Genomic DNA, 13,364 nt, shown 5'->3' on the forward strand with positions numbered 1-13,364 from the left:
CCACTAGACAGGCTGTCTCTATGACCAGTGACCACTAGACAGGCTGTCTCTATGACCAGTGACCACTAGACAGGCTGTCTCTATGACCAGTGACCACTAGACAGGCTGTCTCTATGACCAGTGATCACTAGACAGGCTGTCTCTATGACCAGTGACCACTAGACAGGCTGTCTCTATGACCAGTGACCACTACACAGGCTGTCTCTATGACCAGTGATCACTAGACAGGCTGTCTCTATGACCAGTGACCACTAGACAGGCTGTCTCTATGACCAGTGACCACTACACAGGCTGTCTCTATGACCAGTGACCACTACACAGGCTGTCTCTATGACCAGTGACCACTACACAGGCTGTCTCTATGACCAGTGACCACTAGACAGGATGTTGAAGGGGGACATGTCACTTCCCGCTTCAGCAGACACACACGCTGTTTCTGTAATTATGTCAACGACACCTCGGTCGTGGTGTTGTTCGTATGCAGACTTGTCCTCGGCCATCCGTCAATCCACCTCAGGCTTACCCGGCAGGATCAATGATATGAAAGCCATCCAAAGCTGCAGATGTTAATTATTAAATACATAGGAGTTGATTTATATCAGAGAATACTGGTGGTCTGTGGTGCAGAGCGATGCAGTGTAATTGGTGAATGCTGGGGTAAGGACAGCTTTCAGATGGATGATATTCTACAGCAGTATGGCTTTGTTAGTTGGTTGCTTGTAGAATGTGAAGTCTTGTATTTTCATCAGTGAGTTTGTTTGTACTTGAACGCTGTTGTGAATCCTTCTAATGGCGTTGAATGAGTGAGGGAGAAATGGGGAAAAAGAGAAGAGAGAGAGACGCAGATAGACAGAGAGAGACAAAGAGAGAGAGAAAGAGTGAGACAGAGAGACAGCGAGAGAGAGAGGGAGAGAGAAAGAGTAAGAAGCAGGGATTCTGCAGGCCTCATGCTTATCATGGGAATGCATTTATTCTTAACTTCAATTGGATATACAGTACCAGTCAAAAGTTTTTCTTTATTTTGACTATTTTCTACATTGTAGAACAATTGTGAAGACATCAAAACAATAAAATAACACATAAGGAGTCATGTAGTAACCAAAAAAGTGTTTAACAAATCAAAATATATGTTATATTTGAGATTCTTTAAAGTAGCCACCCTTTGCCTTGATGACAGCTTTGCACACTCTTGGCATTCTCTCAACCATCTTTATGAGGAAAAGCTTTTCCAACAGTCTTGAAGGAGTTCCCACATATGCTGAGCACTTGTTGGTTGCTTTTCCTTCACTCTGCGGTCCAACTCATCCCAAACCATCTCAATTGGGTTGAGGTCGGGTGATTGTGGAGGCCAGGTCATCTAATGCAGCACTCCATCACTCTCCTTGGTCAAATAGTCCTTACACAGCCTGGAGGTGTGTTTTGGGTCATAGTCCCACTAAGTGCAAACCAGATGGGATGGCGTATCACTGCAGAATGCTGTGTTAGCCATGCTGGTTAAGTGTGCCTTAAATTCTAAATAAATCACTGACAGAGTCACCAGCAAAGCACCCCCACGCCATCACACCTCCTCCTCCATGCTTCACAGTGGGAACCACACATGCAGAGATCATCCGTTCACCTTGGAACCAAAAATCTTAAATTTGGACATCATCAGACCAAAGGACAGATTTCTACCGGTCTAATGTCCATTGCTCATGTTTCTTGGCCCAAGCAAGTCTCTTCTTCTTATTGGTGTCCTTTAGTGGTGTTTTTCTGCAGTAATTCGACCATGAAGGCCTGATTCACACAGTCTCCTCTGAACAGTTGATGATGTTGAGATGTGTCTGTTACTTGAACGCTGTGAACCATTTATTTGGGCTGCATTCTGAGGTGCAGTTAACTCTAATGAACGTATCCTCTGCAGCAGAGGTAACTCTGGGTCTTCCTTTCCTGTGGCGGTCCTCATGAGAGCCAGTTTCATCATAGCGCTTCATGGTTTTTGCGACTGCATTTGAAAAAACGTTCTTAAAATGTCTTAAAGTAATGATGGACTGTCGTTTCTCTTTGCTTATTTGAGCTGTTCTTTGTCTTTTACCAAATAGGGCTATCTTCTGTATACAACACAACTGATTGGCTCAAATGCATTAAGAAGGAAAGAAATTCCACAAATGAACGTTTAACAAGGCACACCTCTTCATTGAAATGCATTCCAGGTAACTACCTCATAAAGCTGGTTGAGAGAATGCCAAGAGTGTGCAAAGCTGTCATCATGGCAAAGGGTGGCTACTTTGAAGAATCTCAAATATAAATATACACTTTTTTGGTTACTACATGATTCCAGATGTGTTATTTCATAGGTGTGATGTGTTCACTATTCTACAATGTAGAAAAAAGTTAAAATTAAGAAAAACCCTGGAATGAGTAGGTGTGTCCAAACTTTTGACTGCTACTGCACATGCATTCAATCAAATATAGCTAGTCTGTTTAAGGAGCACACAACAGGCAGAGGACCAAATATAACCTATACAAAGACTTTGTTCTCCTTTATCCTTTCCCCTCATCTACTGATTCAAATCTCATTAACTTCTCTATCATTTCCACTCGCCTTCCAAACATATTTCCATTAAGTTGACGATTGACTGACTTTCATTGTTTTTGACACAGGTTCCATTTGTGACTCAATTTCGCATTCACTCACGGCTCCCCTGTTCCTGTGATCAATGTGACACTGGTGCTTTTGCTCAAACAGCTGAAGTAAATCAAAGCGACATTCTCGCTCTTTGCAGCATAGAAGAGGTTCATTAAAACTGATGGGTGATATAATGTTCTAGCTTTTTTACACCATGGCATTGGGGTAAATTCCAATACCATTTTTAATTTTGAAGCGTAAGCGGCCACTACTTGCTGATGCAGTGGAATATTAACAGCCACTAATTTGGACAATGTGTCAAGAGGCAGGACTCTGCGAGGTAAATGTAAGAGACCAAGGCAGGACATCACTGATCTCTCTCCCTCATCTGCTCTGGAGAATATTATGAAAGCACACAAAGCCACATTAGCCTTAATGTCATCGCCATGTTGTAGCGATTGTGTCATTAGCCTATTGTGAGATTGTCAGCCATGCTGATGCCTCGATGACTATATAATGCATCTTATGTCCCGCTATCTCCTATGAATGCTTATATAAACATCTGGCTTAACTGTGGATCATATGAATACAAATTGAGAGCAAACAGCTGGAGTTAAAGATTTAGCTCATCTGGGACAGGAAGGGGATTGCATTCGGCGTAACAACTAAATCAAAAGGATACCGCTTCTGAGCTCAAATGCTTATTGGGGGACTTCCTTGGGAATAGAATGTTGAAGGGAAGCAATATTACTGAGAGAAATTTCTGAAATTCTGAAAGTGGTGTTATTTGGGGCCAGACTACATGTGCTGATGTAATGATTGTGCTTCCCAATAATGACACAGGGAAGAAATTGAATTGTGGAATCAAATCAGGCTTCTTTTTCTATGAAACATGATGGTTCTTCATAAGAAACGACGATGCCCCTTGGGTCAGTCAGAAATGGCAATATCAATGTTCATTACGTCTCATTGTTACAAATATCTTCAAATAAAATAATCATTTGAAATGTGATTAAGTCCAAATGATCTAATATCAAATCAAATACTCATATTTCTACGTTTTATAGAAAGGTCATGAGTACGGAAATAACATAACATATAAAACCACCATTTGCCGTTTCTTCTTTCTACAATGATTTGTAATGGGCCCAGTCTTACAGTCTTCAGCATCCGTGACGAAAACCTTTTGCAATCATAAAATATCAATCAGGCCCCTTTGTGTCTAACCAAGGTTAATTTCATCTGTTGTTACCCACCCTGTTGTCCAGATCATACTGCGAACAAACTAATGAAATCATGTGGAAGTGACTGGAAGTGGTGATTGTGATTATATTGAGATATCCGGGCCATATGTCTCTCTCCACAGCAGCAGTGTATATATCAGAGGAGAGGAGGGAAGTTAAGGAGGAAATGGTGGACTGTGTGGACTGTGTATAAACCTATGAATGGCACCCTATTACCTAAAAGCAATTCTTTTGATCAGGGCCCATAGGGTGTGAGACGGGTATGGCTTCTTGACAACTATCAAGAGCAGCTGCTCATCGATTTGACAGTAACACAGTTACACCTCCGACAGCGCCAAAACATCAGCGATGAAGGGCTATCACTGGTTAACACTTGATCTGATTGAAAATCTAGGCCTAAATGATTCTCATTCTTTGAAAATGTGTGAAGCCACACCCGTCCCACTTGCGTTGTCAGTTCAGAATGAGAAAGTATAGGCTTTATAGAAATATTGAGGGTTTCTAGCAGCCTAATGGAGGTGTGTAGATTACATCTCACATTCCACTGTTCCAACTTGTAAACAAGGCTGCGTGGGATTTCTCCTAATGAACTCCGTGCAGCCAATGGCAATGTCCGCTCTAGGTATAATGGCGAGAGACACTAGTGGATTTGACAGCTCCAACACAGTTCCACCTCCGACACCGCCAAAACAACCCCGCCATGTGGATATCGGCTAAAGTATTAAGTATTTTATTAGGATCCCCATTAGCTGCTAAAGTAGCAGCTACTCTTCCAGGGGTCCACACAAAACATAAATTATGCATGAATATTTATAAAACTCTGTTGGATTCATTTACTTGCATTCATGAACCCTAATTCAACTCACCCTCACTAGTTATTCCAGGATCAATTCCACATTATTTAAGATTTTTATAAATAGCTACGTACAGTAAGAGAATGTCCATTGTGGTTCACTTAACTCACGTCTGGATATCTGCTTACCCACAGAATGTGTTCACCAAAGCACATACGGTAATGATCACAGATATTAACTGGATATTAACCCATTACGACCCGCCAGACGATCATGATGACTTCACGAAATGTCCACTTCAGTCCAATTAGCCGGCTTATTCCGGCCAACCAGTCACAGGGCTAATCAAACACTGGCCAGGAGCATAGGACAGAACACCTGCCTCCTTCCTATTGGCCTTAGAGCAGCAGTACATACAGGGAAACATCGACACAACCCCGGCTTCCTGACGGAATGACCAGTGTGACAGTCAATTCCGAGGGGCTAGATCCTGAGTCAATGCCGGTCCAGATTACTGACTGCCTGCACCTCCTGTACATTCAAACATATAAGAGCAAGTTGAGTTGTGCCCATCAACAATTTAGGGCAAGCAAAGGCTCTAACACAGTCCACACACATTCCCAGCTTAGTTCCATTTTCAACCTCTCCCTGTCTGAGTCAGTAATGCCAACATGTTTCAAGCTGACCACCATAGTCCCTGTGACCAAGAACACTAAGGTAACCTGCCTAAATGACTACCGACCCGTAGCACTCACGTCTGTAGCCATGAAGTGCTTTGAAAGGCTGGTAATGGCTCACATCAACACCATTATCCCAGAAACCCTAGACCCACTCCAATTTGCATACTGCCCTAACAGATCCACAGATGATGCAATCTCTATTGCACTCCACACTGCCCTTTCACACCTGGACAAAAGGAACACCTATGTGAGAATGCTATTCATTGACTACAGCTCAGCATTCAACAACATAGTGCCCTCAAAGCTCATCACTAAGCTAAGGACCCTGGGACTAAACACCTCCCTCTGCAACTGGATCCTGGACTTCCTGACGGGCTGCCCCCAGGTGGTAAGGGTAGGTAACAATACATCCGCCAAGCTGATCCTTAACACGGGGGCCCCTCAGGGGTGTGTGCTCAGTCCCCTCCTGTACCCCTTGTTCACTCATGACTGCACGGCTCCAACACCATCATTAGATTTGCAGATGACACAACAGCCTTATCATACAACAACGACGAGACAGCATATAGGGAGGAGGTCAGAGACCTGGCCGTGTGGTGCCAGGACATAAACCTCTCCCTCAACGTGATCAAGACGAAGGTGATGATTGTGGACTACAGGAAAAGGAGGACCGAGCACGCCCCCATTCTCATCGACAGGGCTGTAGTGGAGCAGGTTGTGAGATTCAAGTTCCTTGTCCACATGACCAACAAACTAACATGGTCCAAGCACAACAAGACAGTAAGGAAGAGGGCACAACAAAACCTATTCCCCCTCAGGAGACTGAAAAGATTTGGCATGGGTCCTCAGATCCTCAAAAGGTTCTACAGCTGCACCATCGAGAGCATCCTGACTGGTTGCATCACTGCCTGGTATGGCAACTGCTCAGCCTCTGACCACAAGGCACTACAGAGGGTAGTGCGTACGGCCCAGTACATCACAGGGGCTAAGCTTCCTGCCATCCAAGACCTCCAGAGGAAGGCCCAAAAAATTGTAAAAGACTCCAGCCACCCTAGTCATAGACTGTTCTCTCTGCTACCACACGGCAAGTGGTACCGGAGCACCAAGTCTAGGTCCCAGAGGCTTCTAAACAGCTTCTACCTCCAAGCCATAAGACTCCTGAACAGCTAATCAAATGGCTACCCAGACTACTTGGATGCCCCCCCCCCCCCTTACGCTGCTGGTACTCTCTGTTGTTATTATCTATGCATAAGTCACTTTAATAACTCTACTCACATGTATATATTACCTCAATAACCTTGACTAACCGGTGCCTCCGCACATTGACTCTGTACCGGTATTCCCTTGGTATAAAGCCTCGCTATTGTTATTTTACTGCTGCTCTTTAATTATTTGTTACTTTCTTTCTTATTTTTGTAGGTATTTTTCTTAAAACAGCATTGTTGGTTGAGGGCTTGTGAGTAAGGATTTCACTGTAAGGTCTACACCTTTTGTATTCGGCGGTTGTGACAAATAACATTTGATTTGATTTAATTAAGAGGGTCAATTGGTTGTGTAACTTCATTAAATAACCCTGTCGCTGCACTGAAAAATGTGTTATAGTTTAGTCACCTCACATCACATTTTGTCTGAGACAATGGCTGAACGCTATTGTCAGGATAAAAGAAGCTCGGAATGAACCCAGTTCTGCAATACGTGGCCCCATATGCCTTCCCCGTAGCTCAGTTGGTAGAGCATGGTGTTTGCAACACCAGGGTTGTGGGTTTGATTCCCACGGGGGGCCAAGTACGAAGAAAAAAAAAATGTATGAAATGAAAATGAAATGTATGCATTCACTACTGTAAGTCGCTCTGGATAAGAGCGTCTGCTAAATGACTAAAAATGTAAAATGTATCCAATCAGCAGTTGGCCCAATCCGAAATGAGTAATGTATAATGAACAAGTTTGACACTAGTGGTCCTAAAGTAAGTAGTATATTCTTATTCCCACAATATAATATTCAAATGTAGACCAACATGAAGGTTTTGGGAATCACAATATTTTTTTCATCCAAACAGTAGCCCGGAAATACCAACAATAAGGACCTTCTATATTTTTCTCTTTATTCCACAGGCTGATTTCATCCTCCTTTGACGAAACTCACACCGTATTTACTCTTTTGATACTGCGTTGTCTCTTCATTACACAAAGAAGCCAAACACAGCACAGATTTCACAAGGTGTAGTTTTGTTCAAAGTAAATAAGAAACGAACAGCCACCACTGAAAACCAATTTTAGAAATATGTGTTTGTGTGTTTGATAATTTTGTATGGTAATAGAACTCCAGCGGAATGCATAAATAGTTTCACAGACACAATGTTTTGATCATTAATGCATAGATACTATTTCCAAGATGAGTATTATCAAATGTACAGTATTATTACAGTATTATTGAAGTACTGTATATCTTAGCAGAAGAAAGGGCAAAGTATAAATATCTGAACAACCATAGCATTGCTTTTAATTAGTATTGGTTGGAACTAGAAGTATTGGTATTCTGAATGGAGTGTATTTTGTATGGTGGCACTGGCAAGAATAATCTTTGCTTCTACTTGTTGTATAGGTCGTATGGTACTGTACATCACACCAGGGTTTGTTAGTTCACTCAATGTGGTATCATTTTTTATATGAAAATAAATTATTTCCCAGCAGTAATTTATTCACAGGAAACTGTGCGGCAAGTTATTTAATTAGCAGCTGGAAGGTACTGAGACTGAGTAGCACAGGCCAATGATCTTCGTTTTTCAACTGGTAGTAATTAACGGTAGTACTATTTAAATAGCTCGTAGGGATTTCCCGTAAATGCAGCGCATGGGGCTTAGGAATACATTGAATATTCATAAGACATGCTAGTGGGGAGAGCTTGGGTGTTTGTAGACCTACTAAGTTTCTCCATCCTTCCGACTCCATCCCTCTGGCTCCATCCTTCCGACTCCATCCCTACTGATGCAGACACCCCCCAAAGGGCGTGTGAACAAGTGCTCTCCGAAGTCTTTCCAAAACCTTTGCCTAATGTTTACAAGGTTACAGAAAATCTGCACAAATTGAAATTCAGAAAAGAGAAGATTTGTAGTTGAGAATCACCCAGAGTTTCAATCTGGGGAAGGCTATGACCCAATGTTAGCTACCCTGACACTCCATCTCTGAAACTGGAAACACTTATCTCCCTCACTAGCTTTAAGCACCAGCTGTCAGAGCAGCTCACAGATTACTGCACCTGTACATAGCCCATCTATAATTTAGACCAAACAACTACCAAACTACCTCTTCCCCTACTGTATTTATTTATTTATTTATTTTGCTCCTTTGCACCCCATTATTTTTATTTCTACTTTGCACTTTCTTCCACTGCAAATCTACCATTCCAGTGTTTTACTTGCTATATTGTATGTACTTCGCCACCATGGCCTTTTTTATGCCTTTCCCTCCCTTATCTCACCTCATTTGCTCACATTGTATATAGACTTATTTTTCTACTGTATTATTGACTGTATGTTTGTTTTACTCCATGTGTAACACTGTGTTGTTGTATGTGTCAAACTGCTTTGCTTTATCTTGGCCAGGTCGCAATTGTAAATGAGAACTTGTTCTCAACTTGCCTACCTGGTTAAATAAAGGTGAAATAAATAAACATCTTGGACAGTGTACTACTATGTAGTTCCAATATTCTGGTGTTCTACCCCCAAAAATGATTTGCACACTTTATTTGGAGAGTCCAGATGGTTATACTATCAACAAACTCTCTGTTGATAAGCAACTTCTTGCTAGGCTACGGTTAGGGTTCAGTTTAGAATTATGGCAAGGTTAGAGTTAGTTGATAGTTAGTATGAAATGTTACTGTAAGTAGTGTGTAGAGAGAGCATCTACTATCCAAATAAAGTGTTACCGATCATTCATGCATGTATTCTCCAGGATCAATTCTAAGCACAAGATCAGGGAGCATATGGCATGCATTCACTAAGCATTGCAGTACAGTTCGACATGTGTTTAGGTATGCCTGTTGGATGTCTCTGTGGATAGTTCCAAATGGAGATGCCATTCCCCAGGGTTCTGTTTTGCTCAGCTCTGTTCTGCAGAGCATTAGGAGTGCGATACTAGAAGGCAATCCCACTTGATTAGAATGGAAGTGCTTCATTTAGCATTTTATATGGATCTATTAAAAAAGCACATCCCTTTTACCCCTCCTGCAGAGTTTATAACAGTTTTGAAAACTACAACTCATTGCTAATGAACAAAAATATAAATACAACATGTAAAGTGTTGGTCCCATGTTTCATGAGCTGATATAAAAGATCCCAGAAATGTTCCATACGCACAAAAAGCTTATTGCTCTCAAATTGTGTCCGCAAATTTGTTTACATCCCTGTTAGGGAGCATTTCTCCTTTGTCAAGATAATCCATTCACCTGACAGGTGTAACATATCAAGAAGATGATAAAACAGCATGATCATTACACAGGTGCACCTTGTTCTGGGGACAATAAAAGGGGACTCTAAAATGTTCAGTTTTGTCACAAAACACAATGCCACAGATGTCTCAAGTTTTGAGGGAGTGTGCAATTGCATGCTGACTGCAGGAATGTCCACCAGAGCTGTTGCCAGATGATTTAATGTTAACTTCTCTACCATATGCCGCCTCCAACATCATTTTAGAGAATTCGGCAGTACGTCCAACTGGCCTCACAAACGCAGACCACGTGTAACAACGCCAGCCCATCCCACTTCTTCACTTGCGGGATCATCTGAGATCAGCCACCCGGACAGCTGCTGAAACTGTGGGTTTGCACAACCTAATAAATTCTGCACACTTTCAGAAACCGTCTCAGGAAAGCTAATTTGCGTGCTCGTCGTCCTCATCAAGGTCTTGACCTGACTGCAGTTCAGTATCATAAGTGACTTCAGTGGGCAAATTCCCACCTTTGATGGCCACTGGCATGCTGAAGAGTACAGTGTGTATGGCGTCTTGTGGGCGAGCGGTTTGCTGATGTCAACGTTGTGAACAGAGTGCCCCATGGTGGCGGTAGGGTTATGGTATGGGCAGGCATAAGCTATGGACAATGAACACAAATGCATTTTATTAATGGCAATTTGAATGCACAGAAATACCGTGATGAGATCTTGAGGCCATTGTCGTGCCATTCATCCGCCGCCATCACCTCATGTTTCAGCATGATAATGCACGGCCTTATGTCGCAAGGATCTGTACACAATTCCTGGAATCTGAAAATGTTTCAGTTCTTCCATGGCCTGCATACTCACCAGATATGTTACCCATTGAGCATGTTTGGGATGCTCTGGAACAACGTGTTCAACAGCATGTTCCAGTTCCCGCCTATATCCAGCAACTTTGCTAGCGTCCCACCTCGACAACAGCCAGTGAAATTGCAGGGCGACAAATTCAAAACAACAGAAATCCCATAATTAAAATTCCTCAAACATACAAGTATTATACACCATTTTAAAAATAAACTTATTATTAATCCAACCCCAGTGTCTGATTTCAAAAAAGCATTACAGCGAAAGCACAACATGTTAGGTCAGCGCCTAGTCACAGAAAACCATACAGCCATTTTCCAGCCAAGGAGAGGGCTCACAAAAGTCAGAAATAGCGATTAAATTAATCACTAACCTTTGATGATCTTCATCAGATGGCACTCACAGGACTTCATGTTACACAATAAATGTTTGTTTTGTTCAATAAAGTCCCTCTTTATGTCCAAAAACCTCAGTTGAAATTGGCGCGTAATGTTCAGTAATCATTGTCTCAAACAAATATCCGGTGAAATTTCAGAGAGCCACATCAAATTACAGAAATACTCATCATAAACATTGATGAAAGATACAGGTTTTATACATAGGATTAAAGATAATCGTCTTGTTAATCCAGCCGCTGTGTCAGATTTCAAAAAGGCTTTACAGCGAAAGCACCCCATGCGATTATGTTAGGTCAGCGCCTAGCCACAGAAAACCATACAGCCATTTTCCAACAAAGGAGAGGTGTCACAAAAGTCAGAAATAGCATTAAAATGAATCACTTACCTTTGATGATCTTCATCTGGTGGCACTCCCAGGACTCCATGTTACACAATAAATGTTTGTTTTGTTCGATAATGTCCCTCTTTATGTCAAAAAACCTCCGTTTTGTTGGTGCGTTTAGTTCAGTAATCCAAAGGCACAAAGCGCGCTCTCAACATCTAGACGAAAAGTCAAAAAAGTACAGTAAAAGTTTGTAGAAACATGTCAAATGATGTTTAAAATCAATCCTCAGGTTGTTTTTGTCATAAATAATCAATAATATTTCAACCGGACAAAAGCTTCGTCAATAGAAAAGGAGAAACAAGAAAGGCGCATTCCCGATCACACGCTGTACTCGTGTCTGGAAATTTCCACGGTCCACTCATTGAAAGTGCTGTATCTCCCTCATTTTTCATAGTAAAAGCCTGAAACAATGCCTAAAGACTGGCCACATGTAGAAGAAGCCATAGAGATCGTGAACTGGGTCCTAAGTCTTTGTATGGTGGATAGGCTTTCAATGGAAAAACAGCCTTTCAAAATAATAGTACTTCCTGGATGGATTTTCCTCAGGTTTTCGCCTGCACTATCAGTTCTGTTATCCTCACAGACATTATTTTAACAGTTTTGGAAACTTTAGAGTGTTTTCTATCCAAATCTACCATTATTATATGCATATCCTAGCTTCTGGGCCTGAGTAGCAGGCAGTTTAAAAATTCTGAATGCTGCCCCCTACCACAGTGAAGTTAAATTCACTGATTTCCTTAAATGAACTGTAACTCATTAAAATCCCCAAAATTGTTGCATGTTACATTTATATTTTTGTTAAGTGTATTTGTCTTTTTGACATGGCTGTCAGATTTACATTCTGTCTTGACAGTTGAAGTCATGCATTCTGCTTCTGTCTTTAGTTGAAGACAAAGGCCTTCAGGTGAATGTCACTTGACCCCACCGTCTGAATACCATCAGGTGCTTGATGATGAAATCAATCAAGTGTCTTATTACTTTACATTAATGTTTGCGTCAGAGAGACCCATCTCTCACAGTCCAGGCGTCAGAGAGACCCATCTCTCACAGCCCAGGCGTCAGAGAGACCCATCTCTCACAGTCCAGGTGTCAGAGAGACCCATCTCTCACAGCCCAGGCGTCAGGGAGACCCATCTCTCACAGTCCAGGTGTCAGAGAGACCCATCTCTCACAGCCCAGGCGTCAGAGACACCCATCTCTCACAGTCCAGGTGTCAGAGAGACCCATCTCTCACAGCCCAGGCATCAGAGAGACCCATCTCTCACAGCCCAGGCGTCAGAGACACCCATCTCTCACAGCCCAGGCGTCAGAGAGACCCATTTCTCTAAGCCCAAGCGTCAGAGAGACCCATTTCTTTAAGCCCAAGCGTCAGAGAGACCCATTTCTTTAAGCCCAGGCGTCAGAGAGACCCATTTCTTTAAGCCCAAGCATCAGAGAGACCCATTTCTCTAAGCCCAAGCGTCAGAGAGACCCATCTCTTTAAGCCCAGATGTCAGAGAGACCAATCCTGCTTAGCCCAGGCGTCAGAGAGGATCATATCTCAAAGCCCAGGCAAAGTTTCTATCTCGGGCTGTTAGATCCGGGCCATACTGTTGCTTCCACCCTGTGCTTCCAGCCGTGGTGTTGTTCCTGCCGTATTTGTGAACGAAGCCTATGTCGCACATCAATTGAGGGCATTAGAGGCAAGGGAGAACTGAGGGGAAAATAAAGGGGGAGGCAGATGCTCAGTGCATTGCATAGGCTGAAAGGCACACCGCTGTATAACTGTGCACCTAATCAAATCTGCCCACGGGTTTAGAACATAAACCCCCACTGTGGAGTTCACCATGAGTTTATTTTCACCCTGTAAAAGAAAGAGAGAGAGAGAGAGAGAGAGAGAGAGAGAGAGGGGGAAATTAAGATAGAGAAGGGTGAAATGGAAGAAAATGAGAGGTTAAGGGGAGGTGAAAGTCAAACAGAAT

The sequence above is a fragment of the Salmo trutta genome, chromosome 35 (genome assembly GCF_901001165.1).
Source record: "Salmo trutta chromosome 35, fSalTru1.1, whole genome shotgun sequence".
Classification (NCBI taxonomy): Eukaryota; Metazoa; Chordata; class Actinopteri; order Salmoniformes; family Salmonidae; genus Salmo; species Salmo trutta.